Here is an 18,949-nt window from a genome sequence, read left to right as displayed (position 1 = left end):
GGGGTAGGATGTGGATACCTTGGAGGGGCCATTGTTCGACTTACCATAACTTTGGATGGGAACTGGAATGCTTAGCATGTTTTCACAGAATTTGTATGTAAACAGAACATACACATTTATGAGTATTGACCTGCTGTATCCCTCAGTCAGCTTGACTCTATAGTTTCAAAATATATTAATATTTATAAGAACATTTAGGGATAATTTTGTTCAACTCCATCATTTTGCAAGTTATAAAGCTGAATTCCATTGGATTATATACATGCTCTAGCCTATTTGTAGCAGAAACATATCTAGAATATAATCTGTCTGACTGACTCCTGGCCTAGCATTCTTTCAATTACACTACTTGGCCTGTGAATCTGGCAGAAAACTGTAGTCTTGATGACTTTTCATACAGCCCAAGAAAAGCAGTGGAAAAGCATCCACACTCCTTTTTTTCTCATGCTAACTGCTTCAGGATGAGAGACTCTTGCAAAAGAATATTCATGATGATAGTACCAAAATGAAAATCAATCACTTATAACTACTTTCTGACTGTAAGCCAACTTAAATTAGATATCTTTTTTTTTTATTCTTTTTCCTACTGTGGACTTGTTATTTATTTTCAGTCTTTAACAACATATATGCTTAATTTTATTTTCCATTTGGGCTAAATCTGAGTGCTTTGGTGCTCAGAATCCATGGATATATGTTATCTCTTCATCTGTGCTTATTCCTGAAGGATTAATATATTAATATGTGCTAAAGCTGCAGAAACTAGTAATATTATATTTTTTAAAGCTAGCATATTGAGTAAATACACCATTATATAGTTTTTCTTTTTTAAAGGAGCTTCTTTATCAATTTACATTTATAGTCAATCAAAATAATTTTCTATGTTTATGATAGATGGCCTAGGGATACCAATTATATTTCTGATATAAAAAGTAATAGAACTTGAGTCCCAGTTCAACAACCCACACAGTAAACTAGTTCTTTAACCTCATGAGGTTGTTGTCAGCATTAATTCACAACTGTTTGAAAAACTGGTTTGTAAGCTGAAAAAACGTCAAAGAGTAGTAAATATTATGACTACTGCCACATTTCTTGCCTTTTCTTTCAGGGTTGCTATTTCTTCTGCTAATGAATAAAACCTCAATTTATCTCCCAGTATAAATAGCATCTACAGGGATAATGTTAGTGTACGATGTTTTCAAAGCACCAGAAAAAATAATCAAGTCACACAAATGAAAGAATCTGGTTGAAGAACTGGAGTTATCCATCCTGATATGATGTTTTGAAGGTCATTGAAAGCAATGATGGATCAGACATACTCTCAGCCTGTTTTTTGCCTGCAGGATAGAAGCAATTTTTGCATGTCATTACCTTTAGCTACAGCCTACTGTCATTGGCCCTTCCTCTCAGAGTGACCTTTAGCTTGTTTCACCCAGGGGAAACTGCTAAACTTGTATTTAGCAGATTCTGTATTCCACTCCTGGAGATTTGAATGAAGTGGGTCCTGGGTAGGGAATAGGAATCTATAATATTGATCTGTGCCCAGATGAATCTGATTCTGCCAGTAGATTATACCAGGAAGCAGGATCCTAGTACTGCCATGTTAGAGTATAGTCTTTGTATATTCATAAAAGTAGAACTAAAATGTATTTACAACTCAATTTATGGATGTAAGTCAGTTATAATACCTAGTTATATTCATGCAATTCCTATACCAGTTTGTGAAACCTGCTTAAGTACTCTGTCTCCCTAAGGACCTGGATCATGTAACATCAGATTGCAAATGTTTTTTCTCCAATTTTACCACTTTTTATTTGATTTAGACCCATGATATGTAAAGTTGGTATTCACTAAATGTTTTCTTTGTGTTACATTTTACAAAATTTCAATCGTCAGAAATCATTAACTTCCCAAGAAACTTTTTCAACATATAGTCTATGTTTTGCTACAGTTTCTTCAGCTAAGTTACGGACTACATGTTCCATATTCCTTCATATGCATGTGGAATTTGCTTTCATCAGTATTACTACATATATATCAGTCAGACATTATTGTCAGTCCCATCTTACAGAGGGAGATTTGACTTAAAATTATTATTATTTTTTTTTTTAAGGAAAGTGAATAACTTTATTAATATATGTGTATTTATATTAGGAAAGTGAATAACTTCTATCTAGCTTTGTCATGTCAGAAGGTTTCTAATAATTTGCTTTTTTTTATTTTTTTTTAAATTTATTTATTATTATTATACTTTAAGTTGTAGGGTACATGTGCATAATGTGCAGGTTTGTTACATATGTATACTTGTGCCATGTTGCTGTGCTGCACCCATCAACTCGTCATTTACATCAGGTATAACTCCCAATGCAATCCCTCCCCCCTCCCCGCTCCCCATGATAGGCCCCAGTGTGTGATGTTCCCCTTCCTGAGTCCGAGTGATCTCATTGTTCAGTTCCCACCTATGAGTGAGAACATGCGGTGTTTAGTTTTCTGTTCTTGTGATAGTTTGCTAAGAATGATGGATTCCAGCTGCATCCAAGTCCCTACAAAGGACTCAAACTCATCCTTTTTTATGGCTGCATAGTATTCCATGGTGTATATGTGCCACATTTTCTTAATCCAATCTGTCACTGATGGACATTTGGGTTGATTCCAAGTCTTTGCTATTGTGAATAGTGCTGCAATAAACATATGTGTGCATGTGTCTTTATAGCAGCATAATTTATAATCCTTTGGGTATATACCCAGTAATGGGATGGCTGGGTCATATGGTACATCTAGTTCTAGATCCTTGAGGAATCGCCATACTGTTTTCCATAATGGTTGAACTAGTTTACAATCCCACCAACAGTGTAAAAGTGTTCCTATTTCTCCACATCCTCTCCAGCACCTGTTGTTTCCTGACTTTTTAATGATTGCCATTCTAACTGGTGTGAGATGGTATCTCATTGTGGTTTTGATTTGCATTTCTCTGATGGCCAGTGATGATGAGCATTTTTTCATGTGTCTGTTGGCTGTATGAATGTCTTCTTTTGAGAAATGTCTGTTCATATCCTTTGCCCACTTTTTGATGGGGTTGTTTGTTTTTTTCTTGTAAATTTGTTTGAGTTCTTTGTAGGTTCTGGATATTAGCCCTTTGTCAGACGAGTAGATTGCAAAAATTTTCTCCCATTCTGTAGGTTGCCTGTTCACTCTGATGGTAGTTTCTTTTGCTGTGCAGAAGCTCTTTAGTTTAATGAGATCCCATTTGTCAATTTTGGCTTTTGCTGCTGTTGCTTTTGGTGTTTTAGACATGAAATCTTTGCCCATGCCTATGTCCTGAATGGTACTACCTAGGTTTTCTTCTAGGATTTTTATGGTATTAGGTCTAACATTTAAGTCTCTAATCCATCTTGAATTAATTTTCGTATAAGGAGTAAGGAAAGGATCCAGTTTCAGCTTTCTACTTATGGCTAGCCAATTTTCCCAGCACCATTTATGAAATAGGGAATCCTTTCCCCATTTCTTGTTTCTCTCAGGTTTGTCAAAGATCAAATGGCTGTAGATGTGTGGTATTATTTCTGAGGACTCTGTTCTGTTCCATTGGTCTATATCTCTGTTTTGGTACCAGTACCATGCTGTTTTGGTTACTGTAGCCTTGTAGTATAGTTTGAAGTCAGGTAGCGTGATGCCTCCAGCTTTGTTCTTTTGACTTAGGATTGTCTTGGAGATGCGGGCTCTTTTTTGGTTCCATATGAACTTTAAAGCAGTTTTTTCCAATTCTGTGAAGAAACTCATTGGTAGCTTGATGGGGATGGCATTGAATCTATAAATTATCAGTATGGCCATTTTCACAATATTGATTCTTCCTATCCATGAGCATGGTATGTTCTTCCATTTGTTTGTGTCCTCTTTGATTTCACTGAGCAGTGGTTTGTAGTTCTCCTTGAAGAGGTCCTTTACATCCCTTGTAAGTTGGATTCCTAGGTATTTGATTCTCTTTGAAGCAATTGTGAATGGAAGTTCATTCCTGATTTGGCTCTCTGTTTGTCTGTTACTGGTGTATAAGAATGCTTGTGATTTTTGCACATTAATTTTGTATCCTGAGACTTTGCTGAAGTTGCTTATCAGCTTAAGGAGATTTTGGGCTGAGACAATGGGGTTTTCTAAATATACAATCATGCCATCTGCAAACAGGGACAATTTGACTTCTTCTTTTCCTAACTGAATACCCTTGATTTCTTTCTCTTGCCTGTTTGCCCTAGCCAGAACTTCCAACACTATGTTGAATAGGAGTGGTGAGAGAGGGCATCCCTGTCTTGTGCCAGTTTTCAAAGGAAATTTTTCCAGTTTTTGCCCATTCAGTATGATATTGGCTGTGGGTTTGTCATAAATAGCTCTTATTATTTTGAGGTACGTTCCATCAATACCGAATTTATTGAGCGTTTTTAGCATGAAGGGCTGTTGAATTTTGTCAAAAGCCTTTTCTGCATCTATTGAGATAATCATGTGGTTCTTGTCTTTGGTTCTGTTTATATGCTGGATTATGTTTATTGATTTGCGAATGTTGAACCAGCCTTGCATCCCAGGGATGAAGCCCACTTGATCATGGTGGATAAGCTTTTTGATGTGTTGCTGAATCCGGTTTGCCAGTATTTTATTGAGGATTTTTGCATTGATGTTCATCAGGGATATTGGTCTACAATTCTCTTTTTTTGTTGTGTCTCTGCCAGGCTTTGGTATCAGGATGATGTTGGCCTCATAAAATGAGTTAGGGAGGATTCCCTCTTTTTCTATTGATTGGAATAGTTTCAGAAGGAATGGTACCAACTCCTCCTTGTACCTCTGGTAGAATTCAGCTGTGAATCCATCTGGTCCTGGACTTTTTTTGGGTGGTAAGCTATTAATTGTTGCCTCAATTTCAGAGCCTGCTATTGGTCTATTCAGGGATTCAACTTCTTCCTGGTTTAGTCTTGGAAGAGTGTAAGTGTCCAGGAAATTATCCATTTCTTCTAGATTTTCCAGTTTATTTGCGTAGAGGTGTTTATAGTATTCTCTGATGGTAGTTTGTATTTCTGTGGGATCGGTGGTGATATCCCCTTTATCATTTTTAATTGCGTCGATTTGATTCTTCTCTCTTTTCTTCTTTATTAGTCTGGCTAGTGGTCTGTCAATTTTGTTGATCTTTTCAAAAAACCAACTCCTGGATTCATTGATTTTTTGGAGGGTTTTTTGTGTCTCTATCTCCTTCAGTTCTGCTCTGATCTTAGTTATTTCTTGCCTTCTGCTAGCTTTCGAATGTGTTTGCTCTTGCTTCTCTAGTTCTTTTAATTGCGATGTTAGAGTGTAAATTTTAGATCTTTCCTGCTTTCTCTTGTGGGCATTTAGTGCTATAAATTTCCCTCTACACACTGCTTTAAATGTGTCCCAGAGATTCTGGTATGTTGTATCTTTGTTCTCATTGGTTTCAAAGAACATCTTTATTTTTGCCTTCATTTCGTTATGTACCCAGTAGTCATTCAAGAGCAGGTTGTTCAGTTTCCATGTAGTTGAGCGGTTTTGATTGAGTTTCTTAGTCCTGAGTTCTAGTTTGATTGCACTGTGGTCTGAGAGACAGTTTGTTATAATTTCTGTTCTTGTGCATTTGCTGAGGAGTGCTTTACTTCCAATTACGTGGTCAATTTTGGAGTAAGTATGATGTGGTGCTGAGAAGAATGTATATTCTGTTGATTTGGGGTGGAGAGTTCTATAGATGTCTATTAGGTCTGCTTGCTGCAGAGATGAGTTCAATTCCTGGATATCCTTGTTAACTTTCTGTCTCGTTGATCTGTCTAATGTTGACAGTGGAGTGTTGAAGTCTCCCATTATTATTGTATGGGAGTCTAAGTCTCTTTGTAAGTCTCTAAGGACTTGCTTTATGAATCTGGGTGCTCCTGTATTGGGTGCATATATATTTAGGATAGTTAGCTCTTCCTGTTGAATTGATCCCTTTACCATTATGTAATGGCCTTCTTTGTCTCTTTTGATCTTTGATGGTTTAAAGTCTGTTTTATCAGAGACTAGTATTGCAACCCCTGCTTTTTTTTGTTCTCCATTGGCTTGGTAAATCTTCCTCCATCCCTTTATTTTGAGCCTATGTATGTCTCTGCGTGTGAGATGGGTCTCCTGAATACAGCAGACTGATGGGTCTTGACTCTTTATCCAGTTTGCCAGTCTATGTCTTTTAATTGGAGCATTTAGTCCATTTACATTTAAGGTTAAGATTGTTATGTGTGAACTTGATCCTGCCATTATGATATTAACTGGTTATTTTGCTCGTTAGTTGATGCAGTTTCTTCCTAGCCTCGATGGTCTTTACATTTTGGCATGTTTTTGCAATGGCTGGTACCGGTTGTTCCTTTCCATGTTTAGTGCTTCCTTCAGGGTCTCTTGTAAGGCAGGCCTAGTGGTGACAAAATCTCTAAGCATTTGCTTATCTGTAAAGGATTTTATTTCTCCTTCACCTATGAAACTTAGTTTGGCTGGATATGAAATTCTGGGTTTAAAATTCTTTTCTTTAAGAACATTGAATATTGGCCCCCACTCTCTTCTGGCTTGTAGAGTTTCTGCTGAGAGATCTGCTGTTAGTCTGATGGGCTTCCCTTTGTGTGTAACCCGACCTTTCTCTCTGGCTGCCCTTAAGATTTTTTCCTTCATTTCAACTTTGGTGAATCTGGCAATTATGTGTCTTGGAGTTGCTCTTCTCGAGGAGTATCTTTGTGGCGTTCTCTGTATTTCCTGGATTTGAATGTTGGCCTGCCCTACTAGGTTGGGGAAGTTCTCCTGGATGATATCCTGAAGAGTGTTTTCCAACTTGGTTCCATTTTCCCCCTCATTTTCAGGCACCCCAATCAGACGTAGATTTGATCTTTTTACATAATCCCATACTTCTTGCAGGCTTTGTTCATTTCTTTTTCTTCTTTTTTCTTTTGGTTTCTCTTCTCGCTTCATTTCATTCATTTGATCCTCAATCGCAGATACTCTTTCTTCCAGTTGATGGAGTCGGTTACTGAAGCTTGTGCATTTGTCACGTATTTCTCGTGTCATGGTTTTCATCTCTTTCATTTCGTTTAGGACCTTCTCTGCATTAATTACTCTAGCCATCAATTCTTCCATTTTTTTTTCAAGATTTTTAGTTTCTTTGCGCTGGGTACGTAATTCCTCCTTTAGCTCTGAGAAATTTGATGGACTGAAGCCTTCTTCTCTCATCTTGTCAAAGTCATTCTCCGTCCAGCTTTGATCCGTTGCTAGCGATGAGCTGCGCTCCTTTGCCGGGGGAGATGCGCTCTTATTTTTTGAATTTCCAGCTTTTCTGCCCTGCTTTTTCCCCATCTTTGTGGTTTTATCTGCCTCTGGTCTTTGATGATGGTGATGTACTGATGCGGTTTTGGTGTAGGTGTCCTTCCTGTTTGATAGTTTTCCTTCTAACAGTCAGGACCCTCAGCTGTAGGTCTGTTGGAGATTGCCTGAGGTCCACTCCAGACCTTGTTTGCCTGGGTATCAGCAGCAGAAGCTGCAGAAGATAGAATATTTCTGAACAGTGAGTGTACCTGTCTGATTCTTGCTTTGGAAGCTTCCTCTCAGGGGTGTACTCCTCCCTGTGAGGTGTGGGGTGTCAGACTGCCCCTAGTGGGGGATGTCTCCCAGTTAGGCTACTCAGGGGTCAGGGACCCATTTGAGCAGGGAGTCTGTCCCTTCTCAGATCTCAACCTCCGTGTTGGGAGATCCACTGCTCTCTTCAAAGCTGTCAGACAGAGTCGTTTGCGTCTGCAGAGGTGTCTGCTGCGTTTGTTTAGTTTACTGTGCCCTGTCCCCAGAGGTGGAGTCTACAGAGACAGGCAGGTTTCCTTGAGCTGCTGTGAGCTCCACCCAGTTCGAGCTTCCCAGCAGCTTTGTTTACCTACTTAAGCCTCAGCAATGGCGGGCGCCCCTCCCCCAGCCTCACTGCTGCCTTGCTGGTAGATCACAGACTGCTGTGCTAGCAATGAGGGAGGCTCCGTGGGTGTGGGACCCTCCTGGCCAGGTGTGGGATATGATCTCCTGGTGTGCCTGTTTGCTTAAAGCGCAGTATTGGGGTGGGAGTTACCCGATTTTCCAGGTGTTATGTGTCTCAGTTCCCCTGGCTAGGAAAAGGGATTCCCTTCCCCCTTGCGCTTCCCAGGTGAGGCAATGCCTCACCCTGCTTCAGCTCTCGCTGGTCGGGCTGCAGCACCTGACCAGCACCGATCGTCCGGCACTCCCCAGTGAGATGAACCCAGTACCTCAGTTGAAAATGCAGAAATCACCGGTCTTCTGTGTCGCTTGCGCTGGGAGTTGGAGACTGGAGCTGCTCCTATTTGGCCATCTTGCTCCAGCCCGGACTTAAAATTATTATCTTAATAAAGACCACACGAAGTTAAGCATCCTGTATTCAGGAACAGGTGTTAAAGGTGGTAGGCCTGTGTTTCTTTTTCTTTCTCTTCCTTTTAACGTTTTCCTTTTCTTTCAGCCCAGGAAATTTGTATGCAAATGCATGTACCCACTTTCTCCCATTTATGCAGGGAAACAATTATAAGTGGGATATTATTTGTTGAATTAGGGAAGGATAAACTCTTTAGCCTTCTAATTTCTCTTAAATATCCTTCCAATGACAGACACAACATCTACATCTTTTCTTCAACTTTACCTCTCAGTGGTATGAAAAACAATTTTTACAAATACACTGGCTTTACAGTCTTCAAAGATACAAAACTATACAAGAAGGAACTTTACTGTATTTAGTAAGTTGCGGCTTTTCTTACATAATAATATTCTTGGGCCAGAAGAATTATTTAAGGGAGTACCTAATTATGTCACCAGCAAGAATTTAGGAATGATGAATATTTAACATTTGAAGAAATAGTCAAGCACGTTGCTGAAGTTTGAATGTGTCCCTCAAAGTTCAGGTGTTGGAAACTTTATTCTCAATGTGTCAGTGTTGAGAGGTGGGGCCTTTAAGAAGTGGTCAGGTCATAAGGGCTCTGCTTTCATGAATGCGTTAATGTCATTATTGAGGGAGTGGGTTTACTATCACAAGAGTGAATTTTTCATAAAAGTGAGTTTGGCCTCTTTTGCTATCTTGCTCGTGTGGCCTCTTACCTTCTTGCCTTCTGCCATGCGATCATGCACCAAGGAAATCCTCCCAAGAAGCGGCCCCTCAATATTGGACTTCCCAACCTCCAGAACTGTTAGGTAAATACATTTCTATTCATTATAAATGAACCAGCGTGTGTCATTGCAGCACAAAACAGACTAACATAGCCATAACACATAAAAGGATGAAAAAAATAAAAATATGTAATTTGAAATAGGTAGGTGGGGCCACAGTTGGAAATCAATTGAGGATTATCAAGCAAATTATAAATTAAGCTGATTCTCTACCTCCTCAAAAAAGAAAAACAAACAAAAAACCTGGAATCTATATTTACTTCAATAAGAAACAGTCTGAACTTTTAGGTGATACAGCTACTTAAATCATCACAAAAAATAAGTGCCTATGAAATCCATATATTTAGTAATATAAACAGCAGAGTTCCTTATCTGAATTAAATTACTATCTGGTATATATTATGACCTTTCCTATCACATTTTATTATGTGATTGTCCTTAGTGAAATTTCTCTAATGTGCATATATACCTTTAAATCTGCAGAGAGGAAAAATGCCTACAGGAAAAGGTCACACCACTGCATGCTATGCAGCTCCAATTTCAAGGGAATATGAAATTCAGAGACTGAGTAGCTCTGGATCGCTTCCATGAAACTGTCAGGAGAAAGCGGCGGCCTTTAATGATCACAGGCCTCTATGTTCAATTGAGTGTGACTAGATGAAGCAAGAATTCAAACTGAGTCTCCTCGGTGAATTGTCTGCTGATTGAGATGTAGCTCACTGAGAGGGAAATGGTCCCAAGGGATTGTGAGTCTATTGAGAAAGCAGGAGCAAAACCTGCTTTCAGGCTTGGTTTGGGTGCGCTAGGAATTCTAATGTGGTAAATAAGTAAAGAGTGGGCTGAAGTTTTTAAGGTATTTTCTTTTATGTCTACTAGATATTCTAAATATGTCTTAGGGAATATTTTTTATTTCCTGAAATTTCAACAGAAAATATTTTTTGCACTAAATCATGGTACCTTTAGAAACATCTTAACCTCTGATTGTAGCCAGATTTCCAATAGTACATACTGCCTACGTAAAAACTGATTGATCTAGATTGAAATAGAAACAGAACAAAAGGGACAATAATAGCCAACCCATTTTTGTGCATTTATATATAATCAAAACACATTTTACTGTGTGACCAAGATCCTGATTATAAAATGATACCAAGAATGAACATACAGAAAGGTCATTTTACCCAATCTATTTATTTCACAGATGAGCAAGCTGAGAGCCTATAGTAGATTGTGAGTAACTGGCACATTAAACATCAGAATCCCTGTGTCCTTCTCATGAGTCTAACATTTTTATCATTATGCTACAATGAAAGTAATGGAAGTTCTACAAATACACACAGTCAGTACACTTATATATCATTTGTTCAAAAAGGGTAGTCTAGCCCAGCACCATTAACATAACCTAGGAACTTGTCAGAAATACAAATTCTCAGGCTCCATTCCAGACTGAGAAACACTCAGGTTGGAGTCCAGAAATCTATGCTTAAAAACTTCTTCTCCAACTCCGGGTGATTCTGATGCATACTAAAGAACCATTTTGATGAAAAATGATTTGAGGGCCACTGATGTATGTAACAAAACTTGGAACATCTTAGACCTTTGCTCTTTCCACATATATTTTAGAATCAGCTTGACAAATTCTATAAAAGGAAATTATTGCTGAGAGATGTTAAACTGGTATTGCATTCAATCTAGTGGTCAGCTAGAAAACTGAGACAGTTTAATATTTGGTCTTCCTATCTAAGAACATGAGTTAGGTTCCCATTAATTCAAATGTTATATGATATTTTTAAATAAAGTTACTTAGTTTTCCTTCATAATATCCTTGTTCATATTCTGTCATATTTGTCTCTGTATATTTTTGTTTATATTTAACATTATATTTTCTATTAGTTCATACTGGTTTACTAGAATGCAATACTTTTTAAATACTGACATTAAAATCAAAACCCTTTCTTAAATCTCTAATTAATTCAAATAATTTTTGTGGTATTTTGGCTAATGACTCCAGTGGTGTATTGGTTACATTAATGTCTTATATCTGATTTTTAAAAATAATTCTAATATTGAACAATTACAGCATTGTTAGTTATACATTTGAGAGGAAATACATTTTAAAGTGCTCCTATTATAATCTAATTTTTTGATACTTTTTAACATAAATCATTCTATAGTCTGCTTAGGCTGCCATAGCAAAATTCCTCAGGTTGGGTGGTTTAATTAATAAAAATTTATTTTCTCACAGTTCTGGAAGTTGGAAGTCCAAGATTAAGGTTCCACCAGGGTTGGCATCTGTGAAGCCCCTATCCCTGGCTTGCTAAAAACAGCCATCATCTTATTTTGTCTTCAAGTGACTTTTCTCTTTGTATGGTGCATGAAGAGAAACAGAGAGAGACAGAGAGAGAGACAGAGATGGAAAAGGACTCTCTGGTATTTCTTCCTCTTCTTATAAGGACACTAATTTTATTAGATTTGGGCCCCATTCTTAAACCTCATTTAACTTTAATCATCCCTTTAAAGACCTTGTCTCCAAATAGTCTATTGGGGATTAGGACATCAACATAAGGAGTTTAAGTGGACCCAAATCAGGCCACAGTATTCTGCCTTCTGGTTTCCCCAAAAATTCGTATCCATCTTACATGCAAAATACATTCACCCCATCTCAGTATCTTCAAGATTCTTCATGCTTTTTAGCATCAATTCCAAGTCCAAAGTCTCAATTAAATAGAGTCCTAATCAGATATGGGACACCAGGTATGATCCCAATGTCCCAGTTTCAAGGCCATAAGCCAAAAGAATTTTCTCTTAATCTTGGGGAGGGTAGCCTTTTAGGCTAGTCAAACCTTCAACTGATTAGATGAAATCCACAAAAATTATGAAGGACTGTGGCTTTATTCAGTCTACTAACTTAAATATTAATCTCATCCAGAAACACTCAGAATAATGTTCGGCAAATGCCTGTACACCTCACTCCATGGCCTAGTCAAACTTACAAGTAAAATTAACCATCACAATTATTATTATTATTATTATTATTTTGAGACAGTGTCTCAATCTGTTGCTTAGGCTGGAGTGCAGTAATACGATCTCAGCTCACTGCAACCTACGCCTCCTAGGTTTAAATGATTCTCCTTCTTCAGTCTCCTGAGTATCTGGGATTACAGTTTCCTGCCACCATGGCTGGCTAATTTTTGTAGAGACGGGTTTCATCACATTGGCCGGGTTGATCTCAAACTCCCTACCTCAAGTAATCTACCCACCTCGGCCTCCAAAAGTGCATGGATTACAGGGGTGAACTACCATGCCTGCCTGATTGTTTAATTATATTAATTATGTTTTTAGTTATATTTTTTTCTGGATCCATTATGAGAAACATGCTTTCATATATGCTACTATTTTGAATTATATTGACAAATTATTATATCAAGAATACACCAAAATTGATAATACAATAACATGATTCTGTACATTTTTAGATCATTTTGTTTCTTAGGGTACTTATAAGAAATATTTTTTTTTAATTTTCTTCTTTTTCCTTCTGCTTTTTCTTTCTACTTCTTCTCTTCCTCTTCTTCCTCCTCATTTTCCTTCTCTTTCCAAAAAGTTTATATAACATGGAATTAATTGTGCCTTGAAAATTTTTGTTTTTATTTGAAAAGGAATTTCAGACTTTTTATAATTTTTCAATAATATTTTAACTGCTGATTCAGTATATTTAATTGCTAATGGTCTATCCAAGTTTCCTATTATTTCCTTGGGTTAGTTTTTATTATATTTTCTCTAAAATGTTCCCATTTTTAAACATCTTAAATGTGATCTGCCTATAGCATCAGTGGCAAAGGAACTTAAGCTAAATGATGTAACCCAGCTTTTATCAGAATTCTGTATTGGAGTATTGGGGATGTACATATCTACTAATGAATCGGTGCTTAGTCTAAACTGTTTTTTGCATCCATATAACTATCTAGAGATTCTTGAAAGAAAGTGGTATGATTGACATGATTGAATTCAGGGTATTCAAGTCTTTGACCATCATAAAAACAAAGGTACATAATATCTCTTTCTATGTGTTAACAATTTTTAGGAGAGGACAAGTCAAACAACGTGCCAGTTCAACCATTGTCTTCTGCCTGAGAAAGTGGTAAAAATTTATCAAAAATTTGACAATAAAGCTATTGTCAGAGAAAGAGCGAGGGAAATGGCTAATTTATGAAGAGAAGCAGTTTAATTGGCTCACGATTCTGCAGGCTGTACAGAAAGCATGATGACGGCATCTGCTGGGCTTCTAGGAGAAGCTGTGCTTAGGAAACTTAAAGTCATGGGGGCAAAGGGCGAACCAGCACTTCACATGGTTGGAGCATGAAGAAAAGAAAGGGAAGGCAAGTGCTACAAACTTTTAAACAATCAGATCTTGTGATAACTCACTCACTGTGGTGGGGACAGGACCAAGGGGGATGGTGTTAAACCATTTAGAAGTTCTCCTCCTGATCCAATCACATTCTACCAGACCTCACCTCCAACACTGGGAATCACAGTTTGACATGAGATTTTGTGGGGACACAGATCCAAACCATATCAGATGACTAAATTTGTTTTTGAAATCATGACTATCTGTAACATGCAGAATAAAATTGGAGGACACATTAAATTGTCTCAGGTATTTCTTTATAGCAGGTGAGAACTGACTAGCACATCATCTCACCACATTCCCCTCACTCTTTCATTAAGCACTTAAAATATTTCAAAAGCTTTTTTGTGTAATAACTTTATTGATAAAATTGACATATTATATGTATAAATGTCCCGAGTTTACCACAACAAAGTCCCCAAAATGGGTGGCTTAAAACAGTAGAAATTTAGAGATTCTCCAGGCTAGAAGTCAAAACTCAAGGTGAAAGCAGGACCATGCTCCTTCTGAAATTAGTAAGGGAGTCCTTTCTTAATGCTTCCTAGCTTCTGCTGGTTTGCTGACAATCACCGGGGCTCCTTGGCTTTCAGATGCATGACTCCAGTGTCTGCCTCCATCTGTCTTCACATGGTGATCTCCCTTTATGCCCCTGTGTCTTCACATAGTCATATTCTTATAAGGGCTCCAGTTATATTTGATTAATGGCCCTGCCTACTACAGTATGACCTCATTTTAACTTAACTAATTACATCTGCAATGATGCTATTTTCAAATAAGGTCACATTCTTAAGGTACTGAGTTTAGGACTTCAACATATTTTTTTAGAGGGCCGCATCATTTCAACCCATAACACCATATAATTAGCCCATTTAAAGTATATGATTAAATGGCTTCAGTATATTCACAGAGTTCTAGGAACAAAAATTACAATCATCTAAAAAAACTTTTCACTATCTCTCCAAGAAACCCCAAACCCATTAATAGCCACTCTCAATTTCCCCTTCCACCCTTCCCACTCTATGCAACTATTAATATACTTCTCATCACCATGGATTTGCTTATTCTGGACATTTAACCTAAACGGAATTAGGCACTGTGGTTTTTCTGACTGGCTTATTTTGTTTGGCATAAACTTTTTAAAGCACATTAATATTGAAACACATACCAACACTTTGTTTATTTTTATTGACAGGTAATATTTTATTATATAAATATACCAAATTTTGTTTACCCATCCAGCAGTTGAGAGACATTTGAGTTTTCCCACTTTGGGGCCATTGTGAATACTGCTGCTATAAACATGTCTACAAATATTTGTTTGAATACCTGTTTTCAGTTCTGTTGGATATACACCTATGAGTAGAACTGGTGGGTTATATGGTAACTCTGTTAAATTTGGAGGAACTACCAAACTGTTTTTAAACTAGTTGTAGCAGTGTACATTCTTGACAGCAGTGTATGAAGGCTACAATTTCTCTACATCCTCATCAACATTTTTAATCTTTGTTTTTTTTTTTAATATTATAGTTATCCTACTAGGTATGAAGTAGAATCTCTTTTTTAAAATTTTACTTCTGTAATGGCTAGTGATGCTGAACTATTTGCATGTTTTTCTTGGAGAAATGTCTTTTCAGATCATTTGCTCACTTAAAAAAATTGGTTACTTCTCTTTTTAATAATGAATTGTAATAATCCTTAATACAAATCCTTAATACAAATACGTTTAATTTGTCTACTTTTTGCTTTTTTACTTATGCTCTTCATGTCATATGTATGTTATGATTACCTGATCCAACGTCACAAAGATTTATGCTATATTTTCCTGCAAGTGTTTTAGAATTTCACTCTTACATTCAAATCTTGATTAATTTTACATCAACTTTGTATATGGTGTGAGGTAAGAGTCCAACTTCTTATATATTTATTTATTTATGTTTGTGTTTGGATATCTAGTTATTGCAGGACCATTTGTTGAAAAGGTCTTTCTTTCCCAGTGAATGATCTTGGCACTGTTGTCAAGTATCAGTTGAAATGAAAAGAAAGTATGGGTTTATTTATGGACTCTCAGTCATATTCCATTTGGATTGACTATGTGCCAGTACTACATCATCATGATTACAAAAGCTTTGCAACAAGTTGCAAAATCTGAAAAGCTGACACCTCTGACAGTTTTGTTTTGTTTTGTTTTGTTTTTTTTAAGATGGAGTCTCACTCTGTGGTCAGGTTGGAGTTCAGTGGTGGCGATCTTGGCTCACTGCAACCTCCACCTCCTGGGTTCAAGAGATTCTTTGCCTCAACCTCCTGAGTATCTGAGACTACAGACGCGCACCACCATGCCTGGCAAATGTTTGTATTTTTGGTAGAGATGGGGTTTCGTCATGTTGGCCAGGATAGTCTCGATATCTTGACCTGTGGTCCATCTGCCTCGACCTCCCAAAGTGATGGGATTATAGGTGTGAGCCACCACACTGGGCCTGATTTTTTTTTTTTTTTTTTTTTTTTGAGATTGGTTTGGCTATTCTGGGTGTCTTGAACTTTGGTATTAATTTTAATATTAGCTTGTCAATTTTTCCAAAGGAGCCAGCTGAATATTTGTTGGTACTTGTATTGAATATGTAGTTCAATTTTAGGAGTATCATAATCTTAGCACATTAAGTTTCTTACCCATAAACATGGGTTGCATTTTCATTGATTAGATCTTCTCTAACTTCTTTAAATAATATTCTGTAATTTTTAAGATATAAAATTTGAAATTTGTGTTAAATTTATTCCTAGAGATTTTATTTTTTAATGCCATTGAAATTGCTTTTTAAATTTTATTTTCAATTTGCTCATTGACATTTTTTAGAAACACAATTTTTTTTTTATATTGGTCTGGTATTCTATAACCCAAGTGACCTTATTTATAATTATGATAGATGTTTTAATTGATTTCTAAAGATTTTCTATATACAAGATCATGTCATCTGCAAACAGAGATAAATTTCTCTCTTCCTTTTCAATTTGGGTGTCTTTTATTTTCGTTTCTGCCTAATAACCTGGGCTAGAATCTACAGTATGATGTTGAAAAAAGGTGGAGAGAGTGGATATCTTTGTATCATTCTTGATCTTAGGCAAATAAAATTTGATCTTTCACCACTAAGGATGATGTTAGCTGTGTAATTTTTATAGATTCCCATTTTCAGGTTCAGGCAGTTCCTTTCTGTTTCTAGTTTGTTGAAAACTAGAAATCACATAGGATTCCAATGCTTTTTCTGTGACTGTTGATATGATAATATGGTTTCTATCTTTTATTTTCTTAATGTGGTGTATTAAATAGATTTACTCCTGTATGTTGAACTGATCTTGTATTTTTAGGATAAATCCCACTTGGTCAATGTATAGTCCTTTTTTATATGCTGCTGGATTCAGGTTTGCAGTATTTTGTTGAGGATGCTTGTATTTATCTACATAAGATGTGGTATCATCAGGTATGCTGGCCTCACAGAGTGAGTTGAAGGTATTCTCTTTTTTTTTTTCTATTTTTTGGAAGAATTTATGATAATTGATGTTTTTTTTTCTACTGGGATAATTGAACAGTGAAGATAGTTCATGCTAGTCACTTCCTTGTCAGTATTTGATTACTAATTCAATTTCTTTGTTTGCTATAGGTGTATATATAGATTTTCTATTTCTTAAGTAGTTTCAGTAGTTTGTTTCTTCCTGGGAATTTATCTATGTTATTTAAGTTATATATTTTGTTGGCATACAATCATTGATAGTATTACCATATGATGTATTTTATTTCTATAAGGTTGATGGTAATAATGTTTTCCCTTTCGTCCTTGATTTCTAAATTTTTTTGTTTTTTTGGTTGTGGTTGTTCTTGTTCATTTTTGGTCAGTTTATAAAGACATTTTATCACCTGGCTGCTTACTTCAGTCTCACCTCCTAACAGTTTTCCCTAGTAGATTATCTTCATTAGCCTCATTTTACTTTAGATCTTTGAGTAATATTCTCATCCTGATATAGGGATTTGCATACTTTTTTTCTCAGTGACCTAAAAGTTCTACTTTTTCTTTCTCTTTCTTCATCTACTTAATTTCTTACATAGCTTTTATATCTCCACTTATATGTCACTTAATGAAAATTTATTTATGTTCAATGTTTCTTTTTCTTTTTAATAACAACACTTATTTAGAGTTTTATTCATAATTATGTAATTATTTGATAAATGTTTTTCCTTCTTCCAGTGTGATAGCTTAGTGAAAATCAGCAGATCATATTTTTTGTTGGTAAATACTCAGTATAGGGAGAGCATGACCACATCATAGATCTCAAATTTAAAGAGATTAAATATCCCTGATCCAAATTCATATTTTGAAATATTTGCATATAAATAATGGAATATCTTGGGAATGGCACCTAATTCTAAATACAAAATTCATTTTTGCTTTATATTTACCTTATCAAATAGACTGAAGTTACTTTTAGGCAATATTTTAAGTAATTTTGTGCGCAAAACAAAGTTTGTGTACATTGAACCATCAGAAAGCAAATGAGTCACTATCTCAGCCCCTCATGTGGACAATCTGTGGTTGTTTGACATTATCATCATTCCTTACTCTGAATTTATATGCTACTAATAACTATTTTCTTCTACATATCCACACACAAGTACTGAACAGTAAAAAAACGAATAACATACCATTAATGCAGTGTAAAAGCAATGTGTTCAGAGTAGCTAAGCAGCACAGTGGCATCACCAGAATACCTAGAACAGCTGCTAAACAACAACAACAACAAACAATTGCAGGCTTTCAGTCTCCACCTATGATTCTGTGTTTGAATAAAAGTCTACTGTATACCTTATTTTAGTTCTTCAGGTGGAAAGAAACATCAGAAGCTGTTGAGGGACTAGAAAGTGGGTTCCCCAGGATGAGGAAGCATTCCATGGCATGACTTTTTAAATGTTTCCATCAGTCATCTGCCTCATTGACAATTTTTGTGTTAGAAGTTTCTCTTTGATTTTATAAACTGGCATGAGTTTTTTTCTAGTGTGAATGTACCCTGCACCAGTGCAATCATAAGCCCATCACGCTTTCACCATGTCATCTACAGACACTCTTTCTGTAGTGTTAATAACATCATATTCATCATCACCATCTTCAGGATTACCTTGATTCAGAACCATGTTGACTATTTTATTATCAGTCAATAAATAAAAAATTGGAGCCTCAGGATCAATGTTAAAAAATTCTTCAACATCCACTTTTTTCAGTTTACTGATGTACTCTAAAGGTATATTTTTTGCAAATGTAAGGAGGTCATACTTTTTCCTTCTCACTTGACACACAGAAT

The sequence above is a fragment of the Macaca mulatta genome, chromosome 5 (genome assembly GCF_049350105.2).
Source record: "Macaca mulatta isolate MMU2019108-1 chromosome 5, T2T-MMU8v2.0, whole genome shotgun sequence".
Lineage (NCBI taxonomy): Eukaryota > Metazoa > Chordata > Mammalia > Primates > Cercopithecidae > Macaca > Macaca mulatta.
Note: the sequence above shows the minus strand (reverse complement) of the source record.